General features: G+C 48.1%; 1 long non-coding RNA gene and 4 other non-coding genes across 5 annotated transcripts; 4 read left to right on the top strand and 1 right to left on the bottom strand.

The window, feature by feature from the left end:
• Positions 1-813: 813 nt before the first annotated feature.
• Positions 814-1,004, top strand: LOC124080445 (U2 spliceosomal RNA). The gene has a single exon (XR_006847722.1). It is a non-coding gene; the product is annotated as a U2 spliceosomal RNA (small nuclear RNA).
• Positions 1,005-6,840: 5,836 nt separating this feature from the next.
• LOC124080449 (U2 spliceosomal RNA) lies at positions 6,841-7,032 on the top strand. The gene has a single exon (XR_006847726.1). It is a non-coding gene; the product is annotated as a U2 spliceosomal RNA (small nuclear RNA).
• Positions 7,033-12,893: 5,861 nt separating this feature from the next.
• Positions 12,894-13,084, top strand: LOC124080448 (U2 spliceosomal RNA). Its single transcript, XR_006847725.1, has one exon. It is a non-coding gene; the product is annotated as a U2 spliceosomal RNA (small nuclear RNA).
• A 2,222-nt stretch (positions 13,085-15,306) lies between these two features.
• On the bottom strand, positions 15,307-16,950 carry LOC124080443 (uncharacterized). The gene is made up of 2 exons (XR_006847721.2): positions 16,103-16,950; positions 15,307-15,625 (listed from the first exon to the last, which is right to left on the bottom strand). It is a non-coding gene; the product is annotated as an uncharacterized LOC124080443 (long non-coding RNA).
• Positions 16,951-17,276: 326 nt separating this feature from the next.
• Positions 17,277-17,467, top strand: LOC124080446 (U2 spliceosomal RNA). Its single transcript, XR_006847723.1, has one exon. It is a non-coding gene; the product is annotated as a U2 spliceosomal RNA (small nuclear RNA).
• The last annotated feature ends 3,836 nt before the right edge of the window (positions 17,468-21,303 follow it).

Below are 21,303 nucleotides of genomic sequence, written 5' to 3' on the forward strand. Positions count from 1 at the left end.
AGCGCCAACTGGCTAAGGTTCTGCAGCTGGGGGGAATCCCTCCCTCTGACCTGCGGGGCTCGCCCCACCTGAAGAGCTTGCTGCCTTCTCCGGCTGTCAGCCACCAGCCTGCCCCCTTGCAGAGAGGACCTCCGGATCGCCCTGACTCAGAACAAGCCTCTCCCAGACCGGTCAGGTCCGAAGCTGGTCTTCCGCTCCGCTGGCAAAGAACAAATTAAAACCATACAGTCAGGGCTGGGTTGTGGCTCGCCCAGCACGCGCGAGGCCCTGGGTTTGATCCTCGACACCATATAAATATAAATAAATAAATAAATAAAAAGAAATCATCAAGAATATCTTAAAGGACTGGAATTATAAAAACAACAATAACAATTATAAAACAACAACAACAAAACATACAGCCTGGGGGTCTTTTGTAAATGTCTCCCAACGGCGTCCTTGGGAAAATTGGGCCCGCTCACAGCTGTCTCTAGCTGCCCAGTCCCAGTCCCCCCGACCCCCAGAGTTCAGTTTTGTCAGTGGGTGGGGGCGAGAGAGGAAGTCCCTGGCGGTAGCCACGCCTCCCCGGGGAAGGGGCGGGGCATGCAAAGTAGGGGAGGGCTGCTCAGCCCCGAATGCCGGAGCCCGGACGGGCTGTTAAAATTCCTAGTTCCAGGTGGGGCGAATGGTGAATCTGCACGCGGGGGCAGTGGACCCCTTGCGAGCCCGAAGGAGACACGAGATAAAGAGAGTGGGAGTAGGCGTGGCGGCGCTCACCGGGAGTTGAAAGTGGGCGAGCGGAGGGTGGTGAGGGCGAAGGGCGAGTGGTACGGTATCGCTTCTCGGCCTTTTGGCTAAGATCAAGTGTAGTATCTGTTCTTATCAGTTTAATATCTGATACGTCCTCTATCCGAGGACAATATATTAAATGGATTTTTGGAGCAGGGAGTTGGAATAGGAGCTTGCTCCGTCCACTCCACGCATCGACCTGGTATTGCAGTACTTCCAGGAACGGTGCACCCCTTTGGGGGAACTTATGTGCTGTTTTAAAGGTCAGAGTATATGCTTTCCCCACTAGGTTAACTCACTTTAGTTTTTTTTCTGCGAGCCCTAAGCGACTTTCCCCTTTTTTTCACTCAGATCTCAGTCCCAAAGGCATTTTTTTCAAGAGTTATTTTCTTAAGACGGGTCGATTTAGTTTTTCTTTTCTTTCGTATACTTTTTTTTAACCGCTGTTTTCGCAATCCTTACTGCTTAGCAACTGCAGAGGGAGTTAGTCTTTCCTGCCTCTTACTGAACTCTGACATCTATGGCTTTCTGCTTTGTGTTGGACCATCATGGTCCCCTTTCTATGGCACACCCAGATTATTACAGTGCGTTCCAGGAGGGATTGTCCTAGTGTTTCTTGATTTTTAAGGCCCACATAGCAAATTACTATTCTGCTTGTTAGGTCTATGCTAAATTGAACCACGAAGCCCACTGGGGTACCCGACAACACCAGAGGATGAGGAAAGGCTGAACAAGGCCTTAAGAAACACGGTGAAAGCCTGTCCCAAAATGAAAAGCAAAGGGCTGGGGATGTGACTCAGTGGTAAAGTGTCTCTGTGTTCAATCCCCAATACCAAATAATAATAATAAAGGAGTCCAAGAAGATCCACCTGGAACCTGGGCAAAGGTCATGAGCTATTTAACTCAGTTGTGTATTGCTGGTACCTGGGAATTGCACTGGACTGCGGTGACTGGGTGATGACAAAGACGTCAGTGCCCTCAAAAGTTTTATTCCCTACAATGTGAAAGAAAAATTATATTCCTGATACCTGTACAAGATGGCCAGGCCAGTTTGTAAATATTCCAAAGGGGCTGTGGTGATAGATAGGTACAGGTAGGTACGGGGAATTGAAAAAGAGAGAGAGAGAGAGAGAGATTTTTTACTGGAAATGAGCAGATGCTGCCTGCTTTCTGAATAAACGCTGAGGCTCTGGCTCAGCAGTAGCACACTTGCCTGGCATGTGTGAGGCACTGGTTCAATTCTCAAAACCGCATTATATAAATAAATAAAGGTCTATAGACAACTAAATATCAAAAAAAAAAAAAAAAAAGGAAGGCAAAGGTAGAGGCTGAAGTTTTCAGTGGCTTTTTTTCTTTTTGTAACATGGATTGAACCCAGGCATGCTTAACCACTGAGCCAAATATTATTTTGCACATGGAAAAAGAATGTAACTTTCTAATATGTGAATAGCTCCTAGATGGGTGTGGTATAACATACCTCTAAGCCCAGAGACTCTAGAGATTGAGGCAGGAAGATCATAGGTCTGAGGCCAGCCTCAACAACTTAGTGAGGCCCTAAGCCATTTAGTGTCTGAAGAAGGGGGAGGACTGGGAATGTGTCTCAGTGGTAAAGTGCCTCTGGTTTCATTCTCCACTACCAAACAAACAAACAAAAGCACCTATGGGGCTGGGGCTCAGTGGTAGCGCACTCGCCTGGCATGTGTGAGGCACCGGGTTCGATTCTCAGCATCCCGTATAAATAAATAGAGATCTATCAACAATTTTAAAAAAAAGCACCTAGAGATAATAATAAACGACAAAACACACACATTAGGAGGAATAAAATTGGCAAGGGCCAAGCATGGAAAGTTCACAGGAAAGAAGAAGAGGTTCTAAAGCAGATATATAAAATTAAATAAAAACTCCACTGAAAGGCAAATTTTCCCCTCAGGGATTGGCAATTTTCCAAAAATGTGATATCGTGCCTGCTGGTGAGACCGGGGCAACACGCACAGCTTCTCAGTTTTCACTGTGCCCTTGGAGTCGGTGTCCTGCAACAGAAATTCCCAAATCTCTAGCCTGGTGCTGCAGCACTGAGGGGTCACAGGCACCCAGAGGAAGCCTCCCTAACATCATGTGCTTCTGTTGCCATCTCTTGAGGTGATCTGGTCTGTGCACACATGGGACAATCATGTTAAACCTCACGGCTGATCACGAACCAGAAAGTGGAGTCCTTAGTTTGCAAAGACCTTAGTTTCCAACGACCTGCACCCTCATGCCTACAATGCCGCACACCCCCTTGTCAGGAAAACCAAATCAGTGAGCAGAAGGCAGCCTGATGCACACAGAACTAACCAGGAATCATGGGATGGGGGAAGCCCACAGAGTCCCGTGAGGTGTGGCTGAGCACATTATATACATCGCCTCATTTGACCCTCACATATTCCTTCAGCAAATAGCCATTATATGCCAAGTCATGTCAGGCTCTGTCCTAGGGGCTAAGAATACAGGATCAAAGGAAATCTCAGCCAAAAATAAAAGAAAACAATCACCCAGTCATACCAGTATATTTGCGAATATGCTATACAGCCATGTGTCTATATTTCTATCTTGGGAATTGTCTTTTACCTTTTTAGAGGTACTGGGGTCCAAACCCAAGGGCCTCACTCATGCTGGGCAAGCACTCTACCACTTAGCTACATCATCCCCATCCGCACATTTTCTATGTACATTACAAAAGATAACGAATGGCATGAAACAAAGAAAGCCAGGCAAAGCGGGACATGAAGTAGAATGCCCACGATGGGCGGGGGCAGGTTGTGCACAGCACTGTAAAGTGGACATTATTCCTATTTTACAGATGAGAAGTGGCTTTCTCCGGTGTACACTAAGAGATGCGTATGCGCTCCTATTTCCCCCATAGCTTCAAAAGTAGCCTACTTAGAGAAGTGTCATCATCACCCCCACTATACAGTTAAAAAACGAAGATACCGGGTGCAGCGGCACAAGCCTGTAATCCCAGCAACTTGGGAGGTTGAGGCAGAAATGTTTGCAAGTTCAGTCCAGCATCAGCAACTTAGCAGGACCCTGTCTCAAAATAAAAAATAAAAAGGGCTGGGGATGTGGCTCAGTGGTACAGTACCCTAGGTCAATCCCCCGTGTAAAAAAAGAAAAAGAGATCAAAAAAACATGAAGACACCCCACCCCATGTAATTAAAAGAAGCTTGGGTTCAAATTGTGTGACCTTGCTGCATATTAGCTGTGTGACATTGGTCAATTGTTTAGGCTCTCTGAGCTAATTTCTCAGCCTAAGACAGTGCTGCCTGCTAGAGATACATGAGCCGTGTGTGTAATATTAAATTATCGAGGAGGCACGTTCTTTGTGTTCAATTTAGGATGATTTTATTTTTTGGATGTTGTCGGGAATTACAGAAATATATTCATTTTTTTTTGGGGGGGGGTGGTACTGGGGATGGAACCCAGGGCCTTGTGCATGCTAGACAAGCACACTACCACTGAGCTACATCCCCAGCCCTACAGCAATATATTCACAAATACCTAATTATTACATTCAACAAATAGCATCACAACACAAAAAATGCAAGCAAGTACCTCAGTGGACTTTAATTTTATGTGGTGCTGAGGATCGAACCCAGCACCCCCCCACCCCCCCCCGCGCATGCCAGGCAATTGGGCTACCGCTTCAGCCACATCCCCAGCCCAAAACCAAGCACCTTAGAACAGGTTTCATTTCACATATCTCAACTGCCCCAACCGTGACCCAGGTACCATTGAGTCTGGGTCTGCTGTCCTAGCAGTGAAGCACAGGGTGTGCACAAGTAACCTACCTGTGAGCCAAATCTTCCTCAGGTCAAGGCAGTATCTAAAAGCATGGATCAAAAGGCTGGGGACATAGTGGTTTTGAAAGGAAAAAAAAAAGAGGGGAAATCAAGTTTAGTATCTTGAAATAATATCTATTTACCTTGATAAATCCAAAACCTCGCTTGAACACCACACAGATGTAAAATCACAAACGAGATGTTCCACATTTGAACACTGTATTTTACACTCACAGCACCACTGAACTACAAGGAACCACCTTTCCAGGGCTCCATGTGGCCCATGGTTGCCATTCAGCACCGGTCAGGAGAATGGAGGTGATGATAACAAGGCGGGGACCAGGGTGGAGTGAAAGGAGCCAGACAGGGGCCTTGAGCAAAGAAACAAACCCCCCCCCCCCCAAAAAAAAGCCTTGGTAATCAAGATGCATATTTTGATCTTCTTGATGGGTAAGATACATTGCACTAAAATATTATTTATCTCCATTACTGGAAAGTTTTTAGAGGGGCACTCCCTTAAAATGTTATCCTAGAAGACTTGGCTCAGTCTAAACTCGGCCCTGGACAATAACACCCACCTCACGGTGGAGCGGACTGAAAGATGCAGTACACAGAGAGCGCTCAGTTTCTGTTGGTCCTGGCTATTCATCAGGCTTTCCGCCTGGCAGGGGGAAAATGACTGACTGAGCGTCAGTCCTACACCCATGATAGCCTCTTGCTTTTCTGCGATCAAACCAAAGAAACTGAAGTGCTGTAGGCAAAGAGAATGGATGGGAAAGGCAAATGCCGACTCTGCCGCAGAGAGAAACTTTACCCCAGCCTTTCCCGGGGGCCTGATCCCCACTTCCCCAGAGCATCCCTACTCAGGTGTCCGGCCTTAGCCCCTATACAGCTTGTAGCCTCCTCCAAGTGTCTTCTCTGGTTCATTCCCTGGTGTCCATCACGTCCTCTCCCACGGCTTCGTTCCTCTACAAAGGTTAGCTGAGCACTCTCAACTGCTGGCGTTGACAGGACTAGTACCCGTGAGGGCCACGGCCCTCTAGGGCCTCATGTTTCGGTGGGGGAGATGAGGAATGGCTCCAAACGGCGGGCGAACGGTGTGCCTGCCGTAAAATAACAGGGTGCAATCAAATGTACAGGATGGATGCCGATTACATTTGAGTGTGGTGAGGAAGGGCCCTTCCTTAAGGAAGACGTCCTGGAGGAGGCGACACCCAAACGGCTTTCTCCCTGCGATTAAGAAGCAACTCAGTGAGAACCTATCTCTAAATAAAATAGAAAAATAGGTCTGGGGGGTGTGGCTCAGTGGTCGAGCGAGTGAACTCATTCAATTCCCGGTACTAAAGGCACACGCACGCACACACACACACACACACACACACACACACACACAAAAGAGCTGGGGATGTAGCCCAGCGACCAGGTGAGAACCAGGGGGAAAGGAAACAGCGTTGATTTGTACAAGCGCCAATAGAAACCGGTTCTGCAGCTGGGGGGAATCCCCTCCCTCTGCCCTGCGGGGCTCGCCCCACCGGAAAGAGCTCGCAGCCTTCCCCCTTGCAGAGAGGACCTCCGGACCGCCCTGACTCAGAACAAGCCTCTCCAGACGGGTCAGGTCCGAAGCTGGTCTTCCTCTCCTCTGGCAAAGAACAAATTAAAACCATACAGTCAGGGCTGGGGTTGTGGCTCGCCTAGCACGCGCGAGGCCCCGGGTTTGATCCTCGGCACCACATAAAAATAAGTAAATAAATGAAAAGAAATCATCAAGAATATCTCAAAGGACTGAAATTATAAAAACAACAATACCAAAACATACAGCCTGGGCGTCTTTTGCGAATGTCTCTCAATGGCGTCCTCGGGGAAAATTGGGCCCGCTCACAGCCAACAACTCCTTCCGACATTCAGCCCCCTCTAACCGCTCAGTCCCAGTCCCCCCGGGTTCTGATTTTGTCAGTGGGTGGGCGCCAGAGAGGAAGTCACGGGGCAGCCATGCCTCCCCGGGTAAGGGGCAGCGCAGGCGCATGCAAAGCAGGGGAGGACTCCACAGCCCCGGAACGCCGGAGCCGGGAAGGACTGTTAAAATTCCTTGTTCCAGGTGAGGCCAATAGTGAAACTGCACGCGGGCCCAGTGGAGCGCCGTGCGAGCCTGAAGGAGACAAGAGAAAAAGAGAGTGGGAGTAGGCGTGGCGGCGCTCACCGCGAGTAGAAAGTGGGCGAGCGGAGGGCGGTGAGGGCGAGGGGCGAGTGGTACGGTATCGCTTCTCGGCCTTTTGGCTAAGATCAAGTGTAGTATCTGTTCTTATCAGTTTAATATCTGATACGTCCTCTATCCGAGGACAATGTATTAAGTGGACTTTTGGAGCTTGGGAGTTGGAATAGGAGCTTGCTCCGTCCACTCCACGCATCGACCTGGTATTGCAGTACCTCCAGGAACGGTGCACCCCTCTCGGGGATCTTGACGTCTGGTTTTAATGTTAGACTCAAACTGGCTGTGTGTTTCTTGCCAGTGTCCTTTTCTTTTATTCTTCTGTTTGGTTGTCTTGCTGTCAGGTGCTAGGGCGTGCGTTCGAACATTCTTCTCCGAAGTGTTTTCACGTGTGTCTAGTTTGGTATTTTTCTCTTCAGTCTTGAGGATTCTTAAAGTCCTTGTGTCTCTTTTCTCTTACTCCAGTCCAAACAAAGGGTTTCAGGAGGAATTGTGGTCCTTTCGGTCTCACTTACTTCTAGTCCTAGCGTTTCCTGGTTTGAGTTTGCCATTCTCTTACGCAGGTCTATCCTAATGAAGTGTGTCCCCTCACCAATTAAGCGAGGTCCTAAGCAACTTGGTGAGAACCTCTCAGAATGAAAAGTAAAGGGCTGGGGATGTGACTCGGTGGTAAAGTAACAGATCAATCCAAGCAGATCCACCTGGACCCTGGCCAAAGTCACGGGCTATTCAACTCACTTGTGTATTGCCCGCACCTGGGAATTACACTAGATTGTGGTGACTGAGTGACAACAAAGATGTCACTCAGTGCCCTCAGAAGTTTTATTACTTCCAACGTTAAAGAAAAATTATATTCCTGATTCTTGTACAAGATGGTGAGGCTGCTTTGTCAAGATTGAAGTGGGGCTGTGGTGATAGATAGGTACAGGGACCACCCCAATGTGGGGTGAGATTGGATTCAACTCCAGGGATAAGTGGAGGTTTGCAGACAAACTGCAGAGGGGCAGGCTGGGTGCAGTGGATGGACAATTACTAAGAGAAAACACCTGGGGTTGAGGAGGAGAGCAGGGACACATACTCCTAAATAGCAAGGTAGCATTCGAAGGGTTTAGTCCTTCAAGAAATATTTAGTGGATAGCCACGCATGGCGACCCACACGTGTAATCCCAGTGACTCAGGAGGCTGAGGTAGAAGAATCAAAAGTTCGAGGCCAACCTCAGCAATTTAGCAAGAGCCTATGCAACTAAGCGAGACTCTCGAAATACAAGAAACAAAAAATACTGAACAGCTGCTATGTGCTCCTCCTACTGAGAAAGGAAACAACAACAGAACACAGGTTCCTCTTCCTCTTCTTTTGCTGCTAGGGTATGGGACCCAAGGCCTTGCTCCTTTACGCAAGCGCCCTACCGCTGGGCTATATCCTCAGCCCGGGAGTCAGACTCTTCATTCCAGGCGGCAAGTTGTTCTCTCCTGAAATGGGGGTGAAAAGCTGCCATCCATGGGCACCCTGTAGATGAAAAAGGACTATCTGTGATCCTGCCTTTGAGGTTGAACAGCTAACAAACACTGGGTTTGATTGGAGACCAACAGCGCTTGGCTTCTCGGGAAGATGGTTCCCAAAGGGAACTGCCTCCCATCTAAGGAGGAAGGCTCCAGACCGGGGCTGTGGTGTTGGGTGTGGGCAAGGTGGAGGTGGGCACGTGACTTGCGGGGAGAAGCCCACCAGCGTGCTGAGTCTGGGACAGGAATAGTCTCTGAGGAGATGGATATGTGGGGGAAGCACTACAGTAAGGAGGTGCGCAGGCAGAGTAAGGGTTTCAGGGACCGGCCTCTACCCAGATGGGTACCCTCCCAGGGGGCTGGACCAATCGTGGGGTCCAAAACCGGTTCCTCGGTCCCTGGTCGCCCTGTGCTGTACACCTCTGGATCTTTGCCCAGGCTCTTTTGTCAAACCCCACTGCCCAGATTTCCCTATCACCTGAACGTGCCCCCCCGCTGGAAATCTGGACCGGTCTTCAACCGCTCCTGGGGCCTTCCAGAAGGCCTTCTAGATTCTAGATTCCACCACCGGCCTCCTGTTCCCGTATGCCACTAGGTCTCCAACAAGTTCATCTCTCCAGGTCCCCCTCCTCATCTGATCCTGGTGTTCTGGCCCACTGGGGGAGGTGTCCGGTCCGGGTCCTGTGTGGGAAGCCATTCTCCCACGTGATTGGGCACCTCCCTGATTGGGTGTGAGCCGTTCTGGCCAAACTGTGACTAATCCCCACCCTCTCCAGGTGCGAGAGCCTGTCCGTGTGGGGGTGTGACTGACCATTGACCCTGAGACCAATCACTGACCCTGACCTTGGAATGCTGCCCCCCTTGACCTTCATTGGATGGAATTTTCCCCTGAATTTCTTGTTCCCCAATAAAAGGCCACTCCCTGGTGTGCTCGCTCGCTCTGTCTCCTGCTAGTCCTGAGTAAGCCTTGCTGCCCCACCGGGTGGTTCGAGGCGAGAGCCAGAGGGAGGGCCGTCTGGGACCTGGTCAAAGAAAAAGGTAATTGAGTCTTGTGTGTTTATTTTGATCTCACTAGTTAACTTCTATGCTAGGGACCTCTTGTATGAAACCAGCATGCTGGTCGCGCGGTGGAGTCCTGGACCCGAGGAGGCCGCCAGAGTGGGGCAGGAACAGCCTCTGGCCCATCTCTACTCCCAGCACCAAGTGCAGGCCCTGGGCGAGTCGGGTGGCTGGGGATTAACAATGGTGTGGGTGTGTTCAGTTGGAAACGGGGGCGGTGGCCGGGGTCCCCAAGTCGGGTTGGGGTGCCACCCGGACCCTAGCTCTGCGGTTCAGCCGTGTCTTCCCGGGCAAATCCATTGGCTCGGAAAAAAGATGGGGAGCCTTATCACTCGGCCTCCTGTGTACTCTGAGGGCCTGCCCGCCCCTTAGTAGATTTCTCTACTGCTTGACACCTCCAGAAACGGCTGGCGAAGGATTATCCATCCCCAGGACCCCTACTTGACAGTGAACACTCAGAGGGTAGGAGTCCTGTCACCTCTGGCTGTTGGGCCCTGAACCAGTGCGGTCAGCCCAGGACCCAAGAGGATCATAGTGATACTGAAAGCTCCGCCCTTGTCTCCGTTGCCAGTTCAATAAGGAGGACAAAGTTTTGAGAAAAAGGAAAAAGTTTTCTTAATTTAGCTAGCAAAGGAGAAACACGGGGACGCTCATCCCCAGAGGCTATGACTGTCTCTGCCAGGGGGAACACTGGACTTTTTAAAGAGGAATACAAGGGCTGGGATCCAGAAATTATCTGTCGATATAATCAATTGGTGTCCATCGGGTGTCCTCGAGAAAATCGTCGCTCCACTTTCCAGATTAGGAGCTTGTTGTTGTTGCAATTTTCTAGTTGAACACGGACACATTACCTTTGTTTTACTTCCTTATTTATTTATTTTATGTGGTGCTGAGGATCGAACCCAGCGCCTCACATGTGCAAGGCAAGTGCTCTAGCACTGAGCCACAACCTCAGCCCCTGTTTGTTTTTATTTTATTGTGGGCAGTGACACTGTTCCAGGCGGCAGTGAGGGCAGTGAAGTGAGCTTGGCCTGGAACAGGGCAAATGTTTTAGTCTTGTTGATAGACCCAGTCTGATTCCCTCTTAAAATTGGGAGCCATCCCGCCACAAAGACATGAAAGGCTAATGTCAGCTTTACTATAAATGACTGCAAATTCTGAACTTGCTTGGAAGGCCTGCCCGTGCCTGTGCCTTGAACTCACCCATGCCTGGTTCTCTCTGACCAGATAGCAGCCCTCTCTAGAACTTTAGTGAGGCCTCATAAATCTTGGCCTTCCCTGACCAGATAACGACCCTCTCTGAGGCTCTAATGACCTTCATAAATTCTGATGTCGAGCCAGCAAAAATGTAAACTAGCCTTTGTGTTATGCTCCTCAGAGTTTTGTTATCCATAACCCCCCACCCGCACCCGCTTTGTGTAACTTTCTGGGCTATAAAACTGGGCTGCAAGAAACCTGCAGTGCTGTCTTGTTCCCTCAGTTTTTGTTGGGAGAGACAGCCCCGAGGGTGGAAATAATATGCTTGCTTTAATTTGATTTTAATTGGAGTCAGTGGTCTTTTCTTTGCGTCCTGGTCTAATATTGTTTTCCCTACTGTTAGGGAAGGAGAGAGTTAAGCAGAAGAGGAAAAAAAGGAGGAAAAAGACAGACATGTCATTTTAAAAATAAGCCACGTAGCAGGGTGTGATGGAGCACGCCTGTAATCTCAGCGACTCGGGAGGCTGAGTCAGGAGAATTGCAAGTTGGGAGTCAGCCTCAGCAACTTAGCAAGATCCTGTCTAAAAATAAAAAAGGGATGGGGAGGGGGTTGGGGTTGTGGCTCAGTAGTAGAGCGCTCACTGGGTTCGATCCTCAGCACCACATAATGCTGGATTTCTGTTCTCGCGACTAAAAGGCTCTGGGGTCACTCTAGTTAAACTGGGCTAACTGGGCTGCACGAAATAACCACACAAGAGACACAAATACCTTTTTCTTTGGGGTTGCTGTGACGGCTCCTCTGACCTTAAGGGTCCGCAGAAAGAGAGAGAGCGAGAGCACGCGCTGACCCCTTTTATTGAGGAGAAGCTATTCAAATGAGGCAAGGGGTCAGGTTTCAGGGGGCTGAGTATCTTCATGATGTCCACTGTCAGTAGGTTGACTGACACCTGGGTAGGCCACACCCAAGGGCACAGTAAGAGAAGGGGACACACACAAGGCACTTCCATGGAAGATTCTATCCTTAACAGGGCAAGGGGTTCTATTACAAAGGAACAGGTGAGCATAGCTTCACCCATGGGGCTGTAGCAAGACACACCCATGCACAAGACACCGACCCTCGCATCCAAGAAGGGTGCCACATTTCTGTGACTGAGCGCCTCAGCACCCAGTCGGGGAGTGTAACTCAGTCACGTGTAAGGTTGGCCTCCCACGACATAAAAATAAATAAACAAAATAAAGTTATTGTGTACAACTAGAAAATAATTTTTTTAAAGGGGGTGGGGTGGGGTGGGTATGTGGCTCAGTGGCTAAGGGTCGTGAATTGAGTCTCCAGTACCAAAAAAAAAAAAAAAAGTATCTATTGCCTTAGACTGTTTTCCACCTGCCCCCATCCCCGGCCCAGACCGCCCCAAAGCAAGCAATCCCAAGTTTGAGGTGTTGAGGACCAGGCTGGAGCGAGTGGCGCTGCCTGAGAACTCCCTCCACGTTCTGGATCCCCTAGAAATTCAAGGTTCAGGTGCAGCGAGGGTGGTCGGGATCACCAGGACACCGCGGTGCGCTTTCATTAAAAGCACAAGGACATCCGGCCAACCTCTGCACACAGCGCGACCAGGGCCCAGCATTGAGTGCACGTGGATCTGAGCAAACTCCACGGGAGTGAATCACAAGGAGAAAACCGAAAGGTCAATCATTTGAGGCGGGAAGCGTTCCATTCCAGTGAAGGGGAGCCGCGACGTCCCCTTCTCGGGATGAAAGCACACGGGGACGCGAATCATTGGGCAGATGGCCTGAAGAAGCAGGGAAGTACTGAGAAGGAGCCATCCCAAGCTCGATTTGTCGGGGTTTGGCCGAGCGTGTGGGAGGCACGATCTCATTCACTGAAGAGTTACTGATTGAGTGTGAAGTAGGTGCGTGGAACAAAACCGAGTTCTGGCTTTCCGGAGCTCCTGGCTCCGACTTGGACTCGGAGTCAGCGGCAGTCGCTGGTCCTCTCTGGTCTCGGTATGTCTGGAAGTGGGAGCAGAGCCCGCCCTGGGCTGCCTGGAGACCTGGAAGCGGTCGCCAGGTGGAAGGGACCCACGGTAGCCACGCCTTTCCGGTGAGGGGGCGGGGACATGCAAAGTATTGGAGGGCGCCCCCGCCCCTGAACGCCAGAGCCGCCAAGGGCAGCTAAAATTCCTCGATCTAAGGGGCCAATCGGGAACCTTCACGAAGGTCCAGTAGGCCCGATGGGATGCCCAAGGAGACACCAGGAAAAAGAGAGTAGGAGTAGGCATCGTGGTGCTCACCGCGAGTTAAAAGTGAGCCAGCGGAGGACGGTGAGGGCGAGGGGCGAGTGGGACAGCATCGCTTCTCGGCCTTTTGGCTAAGATCAAGTGTAGTATCTGTTCTTATCAGTTTAATATCTGATACGTCCTCTATCTGAGGACAGTATATTAAATGGATTTTTGGAGTAGGGAGTTGGAATAGGAGCTTGCTCCGTCCACTCCACGCATCGACCTGGTATTGCAGTACTTCCAGGAACGGTGTACTCCTCACCCATGAAGTGTTCAAAAGCAGTTTAAGTGAACTTTGCCTTTCTAGGTCTGTCTTCCCTTTTGTTTATTCTCTTTACTGCTTATTTTCTTCTCTGTGCGTTTCTTGCTTCTTTGCTTTTTCCGCTCTTCTTTTCTTTCTTTTGAGGGGCGATTGGGCTCCTGAGCCCGTGTTCCTCCATTTCCCTGTTCAGCAACCACTCGAGCCTATCCCAGGTACCTGCCTACTGTTGCTCCTTGATCAGGCCAGAGCCACTCTTTCCTATTTTTTGTCTATCAAATATCTCTCCAACACCTTTGCTGGACGTTGGGCCTACCCCTGCCAACCACTCCCGTGGTCTGGCTCTGGATCTTGTCCTTAACAACTGCTATAAACCTTGTCCACTTCTAGTATGACACTCTCTAACCACCTTCCAGTTGCCACCTTTCACTATTCTTCCTCTGCCTCCCCTTCCCCTGCCCCCAGGCTCCCTCCATCTCCATTTACCTGGATTAATTTCTTTGCATATTTTCTCAGCTCCCTTGCCCCTTTCCTGTGATGTCATATAAACACAGGAATCCTACTGGATGAGGGTCCCACCCTTATGACCTCATTTATCCTTAATCGCTTTCTTACACAGAGGCCCCAGATCCAAACACAGCCCCAGTGGGGGTTTAGGCCTTTACACAGGAATGGGTGTTGGGGCTGGGGGCAGGACATCAACATTCAATCCACAACAAAGAACAACTATAACCCTGGATCCCGCGCACCCTGGAGGTTGAAGAAGGGGTGAGTAACTTTGCCCTCAGAGCAGAGCAGCTAACTCATCTTCTTCTTCCCTACTCCATTCATCTTCCACTTTTCCAGACATCTGTTTCTTACTTTCCTCTCCAACCTGCCCCCCTCTCAGCTGACTGACTACCTTGCTTCCCAAGGAGGAAATCCTGCAGATACAATCAGGAGGCTTCCAGGAGTTCCCAGGACGTATCCACCCACCTCTTAAATCTGTGACCCCACTCCCACCCCCAGGTGCTGCAGATGAGCCGCCACAGCTCCTGGCAAAGGCCTGCCCTGCACCTGGGCACCCCTCCTTGCCACTGGCAACTCTCTCCTACTCTCTTCTCCCTCCTCATCGATATTCGCTTCTGGATTGGACTTCTTCCACCAGGATGTAAGTTGTATTATTTCTTTCCTCCTTAACATAAACTCTACCTACTTCACCCTCTAGCTACCACCCCATTTCTCTTTTTGCAGGAAAATTCCTCCAAATGTTATGGCGAGGTTGCAATAAATCACCGAAAAGCAGGAGACGGAACCATCTGTATTCACCAGCCGGCAGTCCGGACCCACCAGCTGGCAGGCCAAGGGCCAGGCTGCAAGTCCACACCCTTCGACCCCCTCCTGGGGTTTGAGTACACCTTTTATAGTCCAAAACCATATTAATCATAAGTGGCTGTTGCTATGATTCAAAACCACAAACAAATGTCATGGGATCCAAAATCATAAGGAGAAGGGGAAGTGGGTCAAAACCACCCTAGTTGAGTACAAGTTAAAGAATGGTTACTAACGGCTGAGCAATCATTCTCTGAGAGGGTACATTGTCCAAGCAAAATGGGAACCAAAGAGAGAAAAATTTTACATTGTATAGGAATTGCCATTTTGTGTTGCCAAACATGCTAAACTAACTGTTGATGGGTACAGAGGGCGGGGCTTTCCCATGGGACAAGCATTTCTTATATGACATGAGTCTCAGAGTAAAATGAAGTCTGTTTGGTCATTCCCATGTAGCCTGGCCCATAACACAAACAGTCGTCTATATTTTTCCCTCCCAACTTTCCTCTCATCCTCTCTCTACATTATTGAAATAATCTTAAAATAACTTCACACTTGGCGGGGTGTGGTGGCGCATTCCTGTAATCCCAGCGGCTCAGGAAGCTGAGGCAGGAGGACAGCAAGTTCCAGGTCATTCTCAGCATTTGAGCGAGGCTCTAAGTAACTCAGTGAAACCCTGTCTCAACAAAGGGCTGGGGATATGGCTCATTGGTAAAGCGACCCGCCCCGCCCCCGTTCAATCTCCCATTCAAAACACACACACACACACGGAAGTTACAAGAGTTATACAGAGAATTTCTCCGTACCCTTTACCCAGGTCTGCCAACCGTCAACAGGGCCACATTTTGCTTTATAACTCTCTCCTTTTATAATATTCTCCCCCCAAACACACACCCACGCACACACACCCACCCATATATTTTTCTTTATTGAACCACTTGTAGGTTGCACATGCAATGTCCCTTCACCCCCCAGATAAACTTAAGTGTGTGTTTCCTGGGAACATGGCCATCTGGAAGTTTGACATGAACACCATACTATAAGCTACACTCCCAAGTTCAGATTTCTCCAGCTATCCCAAAGCGTCCTTTAGAGAGATTTGTTTTCCGGGCCCAGGACCCAGTCTGGAATCCCTTGCTGCATTTAGTTGCCAATTCTCGTTCCGTGCCCTTCTGCCTTTGCGCCGTCTTTCACAACCGGCACTTTCTTTGAAGACTGCAGGATACTTATTCTGTAGAATGACCCTGGGTTTGGATCTTGCCCTCTTTTGAACCTGCCCCAGTCAGTCTCTTGTGCACTGCTCTCCTCAAGGTCCATCTCCAATCCCCCCACCTCACCGGAATCCTTCAGCAGCTCTCTACTGGGTTGGGCGGTCCCTCGTTCTTGAAATACCTTCTGGGCTTGGTTTCCAGAACACCTTGCTCTCCAGATTTTCCTTCTGCCTGTCCTTCTAATGTCCTTGACTGTGGGCTCATGCCTCGGCTCCGCCCTTCTACTTGTGCCGGATGGACACCCTCTCCCTTGGGGAGCTCCTCCCAACTCCTGGCCGAGGGTCCTCACTTCTCTGCTGACAGTCCTCAAAATAGCTCCAGGCTGCAGTCCAGCCTGGTACACCCAGCTGCCTACCTGCCACCTCCTCTTGACTCTCTGGGGCGCCATCTCTAGCTTGTGCTCTCCTAAACTGAGCTGCAAACAGGGCAACACGCACCTCGCTCCGCCTCCACCTCCAGCCTCCTCGACAAACTTGGTCCTCGCCCAACTCAGAATATGACAACCGTGTCCTTCCTTCCAGTAGCTCTGGCCAGAACCGCTGGAGTCACCGTCCACTCTTCTCTTTCACACCCATATGTTCCCCGATTGTCCGCAAATGCCGGCGGCTCTACTTTCAAAATACAACCAGAATCTGGCCACTGCGCACCCCCTGCACTGCCACAACCCCGGGCCCAAGCGCTCACTATCTCTTTCCTGGGAGAACGCAATCCCCCTTTCCTCACCGGCCTTTCCGCTTCTCTGCACTCGCCCCCGCGTCGGGCCAGTCAGAAGTATTAAGTCGTGGTACCTCCCTCTCGCGCCGCGGCCCACGCTCAGAGCCTCTCGCTTTCTCCCCAGTAGGAGAGCCCACAAGTCCCCGCCCGACCTGCTCGCCACGCCCTCTCCCACCGGGTCTCCTCTTGGTGACCCCGCCCCAGCTACTCGGGGGTCCCACGCCGGTCGTTGAACCGGCGTCTGAACCAGCGGTTTCCTCTGCCTTTCCAGGCTCCTCCCCTCCTGCCCTAGAAGCCGCGGACTTAGCTCCGCTAACGGCGTAGATCCTCCGAGGGCCCCCTTTGCCAAGACTCTGTCCACCCCTTGAGGCCGCGAGAGCGTGCGTTCCTCCGGGGACTACATTCTGGAGACCGACACCTCAACCTCCAGAAAGTTGACTTCATCTCTTAAAAAAAGAAAATACTGAAAGATTAAAAACAAAGAAGAATGCTGGGAAGAAAAACCTCGTAGAGTTGTTTGCGTCTTCCTCGTCCAGGAGGAAAATCCTGGTTCCGGGGCAATGAGGCCGGAAGAGCTTTCTAGCAAATTGTTTTAGAGGCGGTGTTCTATTTCAAGGCGAGAGGGCGGGCACCGAAGGCCCGGCACCGCTTGTGTGGGGCGGGACATGCAAATTTACAGTGTCTCTTTCTCCTGGGAGCTATGGGAGCAAAGAAAAAGGTGAAAGTTTCCCCCCGAATAGCAATAATCTGACAACATTTTTATGTTTTCCAAGTTGAATCCTTTATGCACAGTCACACTCGCGTGAGGGTGAGTCTTTAATTGAGCGTGACGGTTCTCACCGTGAGCTGAAGATGTGTGGCGCGACGAGTGGAACGGGTGCCGGTCATCAACCCGTTATCGCTTCTCGGCCTTTTGGCTAAGATCAAGTGTAGTATCTGTTCTTATCAGTTTAATATCTGATACGTCCTCTATCCGAGGACAATATATTAAATGGATTTTTGGAGCAGGGAGATGGAATAGGAGCTTGCTCCGTCCACTCCACGCATCGACCTGGTATTGCAGTACTTCCAGGAACGGTGCACCCCCCTCGGGGGATAAATTCGTGAGTCTAAAATAAGATTGTCTTTACTTGTATGGTTGTGGTGTTCTCGGCGGCTGGGTTGGAAACTGCCATAGTGTGTTTCTTTTTTTATGTTTTCAGTTTGCTACATTTAGGAGGGACGCAGCATTTGTTTCTTTTTCGTTCCTGTTTTCAGCTGGCCTGCGGCAAAAGTCTTAATGTATTCTCGCAGGGGCACCATTGGGTTCCCGTCCTTCTAAAAAGCACGGCCAAAGCAGGGGCTAAGGCTCCACTGAAGAGTGTAATGGGAGTTTTCTCTACGTGAGCGTTTCTTGGTTCCTGCGGGGAGGTTTTGTTTTTGTATAGAGGGCAATGTTATGACCCAGTCCTCATCATTGATAACTGAGGACGGCATGTTATATTGATTTATAAGTTTTATTTAATAGTGATAATGCATAGAAGGTTGGAGGTGCTAAACCTATTGAATTTATCTATTAAACCACAATTACAAAAGCAAAAGGTGGGGAAATAAGACTCCACAAAATAACCTTAATCATTGTTCATTCACTGAAGGTTGCATTACTGCCGTAGGTTTTTTGGGCCTAGTTTGATGAAAAGATTTACAACAGGACAGTGGAAAGGATCAGATCCAGTGATAATGTGGGGTATAGGTCATGATTGGTTTTTCCCAGAAGTTACCATAAGGTGTTATTTGGGTACCATCATATATGGAGGACATGGAGCCAAGGTTCAAATCACTAAAGATAGATCCAGAGATGTCAACCCTGACTCCCAGCAGGAACAGGAAGCTAGTAAGGAGGAAAATAATGAAAAAGACCCTGAGGGACCAAACTCTCAAACTACCATCATGGAAATAACTGAAGAATCTGATGCAAAAGCTGAGCAGATGATTCAACAACAAGGAGAAATTAAGTTTCCAACCACAATGTTTATGACCATGATAGATCTATTGAGTTGTCAGGTAAGTGGGGTCTATGGAGAAATTTATTGGACCTATTTCCCAGATTTTTATGAGACAGTCCATATAGTCCATATATATGTGGACTATATGGACTTTCTCATAAAAAGCCAGTCATTTCAACAGAACAAAACTACCACTACCTTATTGCTCTAATCATTCTGCAATAGAATTTGGCACATTTTGGGACTGGGGTTGTAGCTCAGTGGTAGATCACTTGCCTTGCATGCATGAGGCACTGGATTTAAAACTCAGCACCACATATATATATAAACTAAAGATATTGTGTCCATCTACAACTAATATATATATATATATATATATATATCTATATAATTATATTTATGTAAAAATTTGGCACATTTCCTTAATGGATGGAATGTGTAAATGTCTTGCCAGTCAGTACAGATAGTTTCTAAAAATAGTGGATATATTTTGGACTGGTCTTCAATAATTGATAAAAGATAACTATGTAAGGATGCCATGACCCCTGGATGTTTTGTTGATAATATTCTAACCTTCAGCAAAGGCATTATTCAAAAAGATCTCTGGTGTTTAATTGCAGTGTCTACACTATACAGATGGCCCTCTTCCTGACTTTGTTGGCAGGAATTGCAAAGAGGGTCCCTGCTATGGCTTTTGAACCTGTGTTGAATTTCCTTATGCTTTAATTACTGGAAATGTAAGACTTAAGAATAATATAGATATACTTATAGCCTGTAAAAGATGCAATCTAACTAATTACATCAATAGATTTAATAGAGATGTTAATCCTTCACCAACCCTCCTTTGTCTTACTACCAGTCAACATTTCAGAACCATGGTATGCTGATGCTGGTGTTCAAGTTCTACAACAGATCCATGTTCAGTTAACCAGACCTAAAGGAGCTCTTGGTCTCCTAATTCTTGGAGTGGCTGCTTTAATCTCATTTACAGCTTTTACTGTAACAAGGTCAGTGGCTCTATCTCAGAACATTCAATATGCAAATTTTCTCAATAATTTGGCTCAAAATACTTCCAAAGCCCTCCATTATCAGATAAATACTGATAGAAAGAGTGAAACTAAATTGAATGCCTTGGAAGCTACTGTCATAAATATCAGTAATGAGCTATGCGCGCTCAAGTTTAAATAAAGGCTTAAATGCCATGCTGACTAGAAATATGTCTGTGTTACTGCAGCCAAATATAATGTTCCTATAGGGAACAATAGCCAGCATCTCATTAGGGAGTTCTTCTTGTTCAGAAGGGTGTAAGCCACCTGAGAACTTAAAAGTCTAAAATAATTAGTGAAGAACAAAAGACAGAGTCAGAAATGTATTTACAAAAGTGGAGCCCCTGATATCAATGTTTATTGCTGCACAATTCACAAGAGCTAAACTGTGGAACCAACCTAGATGCCCTTCAGTACATGAAAGAATAAAGAAAATGTGGCATATATACACAATGGAATATTACTCAGCAATAAGAGAATAAAATAATGGCACTTGCAGGTAAATGGATGGAGTTAGAGAATAGAATGCTAAATGAAGTTAGCCAATCCCCCAAGAAAACAAATGTCAAATATTTTCTCTGATATAAGGAGACTGATTCATAGTGGAGTTGGGAGGGGGAGCAAGGGAGGATTAGATGAACTCTAGATAGGGCAAAGGAAAGGGAGGGGGCCTGGGGATAGGAAATATGGTGGAATGAGATGGAAATCATTACCCTAAGACATGTATGAAGATATGAATGGTGTGAATATACTTTGTATACAAGCAGAGATATGAAAAATTGTGCTCTATATGTGGAATATGAATTGAAATACATTTTTCTGTCATATATAACAAATTAGAAAAAAAAAACTTTTTTATTTTTTTTTATTTTTTTTTTTTTTAAACTTTTTTTTTTTTTTAATATTTATTTTTTAGTTTTCGGCGGACACAACATCTTTGTATGTGGTGCTGAGGATCGAACCCGGGCCACACGCATGCCAGGCGAGTGCCCTACCGCTTGAGCCAAATCCCCAGCCCCCAAAAAAAAACTTTTTTAAAAAAATGAAGCCCCTGATAGATCCAGTCCACATAAGAGTTGGAACTATGGGGCTGGGGATGTGGCTCAAGCGGTAGGTAGTGCGCTCGCCTGACATGCATGCAGCCCGGGTTCCATCCTCAGCACCACATACAAAGATGTTGTGTCCACCAATAACTAAAAAATAAATATTAAAAAAATTCTCTCTTAAAAAAAAAGAGTTGCAACTAGACAAAGGAAAGATGGCCCCAATGATTTCAGGGGGTACATCAAAGGCATGGATAAAGTTTCAAAGGTGGAGTCTTGCTTTGTGATGTCTTGCAGTCAGCAGGTTGATTGGCATCTTCGCAGGTCAGACCCTTCTTGGGTGCTGTGTGGGACATGGCAGAGAGGGAGAGAAAATTCACAATGTGGGGTTGGGATTGTAGCTCAGTGGCAGAGCGTTTGCCTGGCATGTGTGATGCACTGGATTCGATTCTCAGCAACACATACCAGTAAATAAAACAAAGGTCCATCAACAACTAAAAAATGTTAAAAAAAAAAAAAAAGAAAATTCACAGTGTGTCAGGGCAGTTAAACCAAAGGAAATATGCACTGGTCATTCACAGACACCAGACATTCCTATCCACTAGGCTCAATGCATGGTGGTCCACATGCAGCTCAAGGATGATGGCCCACACAAGCTTCCCAGTGAGACTGGGGAAAAGGTTAAAAATCATCTAATGGGTTTTTGGCAGAGCAATAATAATAGCCTGGGTTTTATGGAATTACATCATCACATCCAGGATATTCAAAAAGGAAAAATGGATATTAGGGACTCTACATCTCTAACTGATCAAATACTTCATGAATTGAATGGCTTTAATCCTGGAAATAT

This window comes from Marmota monax, unplaced genomic scaffold (genome assembly GCF_021218885.2).
Source record: "Marmota monax isolate L192 unplaced genomic scaffold, Marmota_monax_Labrador192_F-V1.1 WCK01_AAM20220418_F8-fsc00995, whole genome shotgun sequence".
NCBI classification, from domain to species: domain Eukaryota; kingdom Metazoa; phylum Chordata; class Mammalia; order Rodentia; family Sciuridae; genus Marmota; species Marmota monax.